This window comes from Dasypus novemcinctus, chromosome 14 (genome assembly GCF_030445035.2).
Source record: "Dasypus novemcinctus isolate mDasNov1 chromosome 14, mDasNov1.1.hap2, whole genome shotgun sequence".
Classification (NCBI taxonomy): domain Eukaryota; kingdom Metazoa; phylum Chordata; class Mammalia; order Cingulata; family Dasypodidae; genus Dasypus; species Dasypus novemcinctus.
Window position 1 is genome coordinate 54,344,402 of NC_080686.1, and position 2,916 is coordinate 54,347,317.

At 38.5% G+C, this 2,916-nt stretch overlaps 1 non-coding gene across 1 annotated transcript; it reads left to right on the top strand.

The window, feature by feature from the left end:
• The first annotated feature begins 947 nt into the window (after window positions 1-947).
• On the top strand, window positions 948-1,079 carry LOC111759504 (small nucleolar RNA SNORA42/SNORA80 family). Its single transcript, XR_002793470.1, has one exon. It is a non-coding gene; the product is annotated as a small nucleolar RNA SNORA42/SNORA80 family (small nucleolar RNA).
• The last annotated feature ends 1,837 nt before the right edge of the window (window positions 1,080-2,916 follow it).

The following is a 2,916-nucleotide window of genomic DNA, read 5'->3' on the forward strand; positions in this document are numbered from 1 at the left end:
ACAACTGACTATTTCTCGGATTAATCTTTTATTCACATTAATCACCACTTCCTGCTCACACTAAGGATATCTACTTGCCTAGAAGACAAGTTAGGGGGTGTATGCAAAAGGCTCTCTCCAAACAAATGTGAAAGCTTTAGGCAAAGGGGCTTTAAAATGAGTGATTAAAGGAAATTAAATACATATGGAAAGACAGTGAGATAAAATATGAATTTAGTTCAAAGTTACTTTACGATATACATATGACTTGACTTAAAAGAACTGAGTTGCAGATGACCAAGATGGCAGCATAAGACATTCCAGGGTGCCTTTCCCATGCAAAATATTTGAATTAGCAAAAACTGGCAAAGCCATTTTCCTCAGAACTCCAGAAAACAGTCAAAGAGTTGCAGTAACTGGGTGAGTGCTGAGTCAAGAAAACATGGTAGGAGAAGCTTATAATACCCTTGCTGTCATCCCCCAACCGCCCCCCTTCTACCCCCACAACAAGCATGCAAATCTGAGACATAGGGCTATATGTACTCACCAGAGCAGAAATATATTTTTTCAAGGTGATAATTTGTCATCACCTGATTATTGGTTTGGACACCACACCTCAGGGTAAGTTCTCTCTGAGTAAAAATAATGCTGTCTGGTGTGTCGTCAGCTTCCACAAGACTTCTCAGATGCCTAGAATTTAGCCTGTGTTGACCAGCCAAGGCAGAGCAGCACAGCCTAGTTAGTGCTTAGGTACATCAGCTCAGAGTTTGGATCCTGACTCTACTACTTACAAAGTTGGACAAGTTATTCGACCTCTTTGTGCTCATCTTCTCTGCCTATAAAACAAGAGAAGTAATAGTACTTACTTTAAAGAGGTTTTGCAAAGATTAGATGGATGAACATATGAACTTTATTATTACTATTATTAAGTAAAATCTCACTCTTTCTTTTAAAGAGCCGGCCTGAATGCATGGGGTTGGATTTATGGCAGGCCCGTCCCCCTGGACCCCCCATAGTGTCCCATGACAAAACAAACTGCAGCCCTGAACTATTGCCTGGCCTTGTCCATAGGTCTTGGCACTGAAGTGGGCTATGCAGTGTAAAAGAAAAGAAAAAGAACCAGCCTGGTCATGACCCATGCACCCCATATCTCTTCTGAGGTTTCTAACTTAGTTCCATTTGCTAAATTCTTTCTTTCTGGTCCTTTCCTTTTCTCCATTATACTCTGTGTCCTCAGCCTTTAGATGGTAGGTTCTACTATTCACCCAAAACCCGTTATTCTCTCCCTCTTGGCCTCCCGGCTGGTCTCCATTTCCCAGTCTCACAGCTAGAGGGTGTTGTGATTGAGCTGTAGCCAAAGAAATGTCAGCCAGGGCTTGGGAAATCACCCATGGGATCCTCTGAATTCTCATCTCCCATCAACCAGACAGATGCACAAAATGCAAAGAAGACTCTAGAATTCCCAGGGAAAAAAGAATCACAATGTGGAAGTGGCCTGTATTCCTGAATAACCCATGGAAATTTGTCTACCAACAAGGAATATCCACACAGATTTTTACTGAGAAATCAATTTCTATGGATTTAAGCTTATGGGATTTTGTGGTTTATCTGTCACAGTTGATACACCTCATCATGGTGGAGACCATGTCTATTTGGTTCTTCACCACCAAATGGTGTCCCGCGTGTGGTCGGCACCTGCTCCATATTTCCTGCATCAATTCAAAAATATTTACGTAAGCTTCCATCATTTATTTCTCTCTAGTCTCAAAGGAAGAAGTTCCCTTCTCCCACTTAAAATAAATCCCCTCCTAATAGGAAATCACAAGTGATGCTGATGCTGGTCCACACTTTAAGTATCAGGACTCTAGACAAATACCTCTTAATCTGCATCAAAACCACCTAGAATGTTTATTGAAATGAAACCTTCTGGACAGCGCACCCACCTAAAGTCTAACTAGTAGTTCTGGTATAAGGCCTGAAAATCTACTTTCAATAAGTCTGCAGAAGATTCTGATATAAATCATCTGGGAATCACATGATAAAAAATACTGTTCTAGACCTTTGCTTTTCCAATTATTATCTCTTCCTGCATCTATGCTTTGACTTTTCCTTTTCCTAGGAGCCTTCTCTAAGACACATATCTCTTATTTCTTTATAAGACACTTACACAGAATTTATAATGTGCCTAGTACTGTACCATGTGCTTCACAAGTATGGACACATCTAGTCCTCATAAAGAGCCTATCCTTAACTTATAGATGATGTATATAAAGCTGCAGTCAATTTTACAAGGGACCCGAGTAATAATTGGTGGAGCCAGAATTGAAATCCATATGATCTTCTAATGAGAAAAAAGCTTTGACAAAATCCAGCACCCCTTCTTGATAAAACCAAAAAACCAGGAATAGAAGGAAACTTCCTCAACACGATAAAGGACATATATGAAAATCCCACAACTAATATCATACTTAATGGTGAAAGACTGAAAGCTTTCCTTTTAAGATTAGGAACAAGACAAGAATGCCCACTGTCACCATTGTTATTACACATTTTACAAGAATTTCTAGCCAGAGCCACTAGACAAGAAAAAGAAATAGAAATCGTCTAAATTGAAAAAGAAGAAGTGAAACATTTCCTATGTGCAGATGACCAGATTACGTATATAGAAAATACTGAAAAATTCACAGCAAAGCTACTAGAGTTAATAAACAAATTAAGCAAAATGGCAGGGTACAACACAGAAAAAAATCATTTGTGTTTCTGTACACTAGTACTGAACAAACTGAAGTGAAAATTAAGAAAAAGTTTTCATTTATAATAGCAACTAAAAGAATGAAATACCTAGGAATAAATTTAATCAAGGATGTAAATGAATTGTACACAGAAAACTACAAAACATTGCTTAAAGTAACCAAAGAAGACCTAAATAAATGTAAG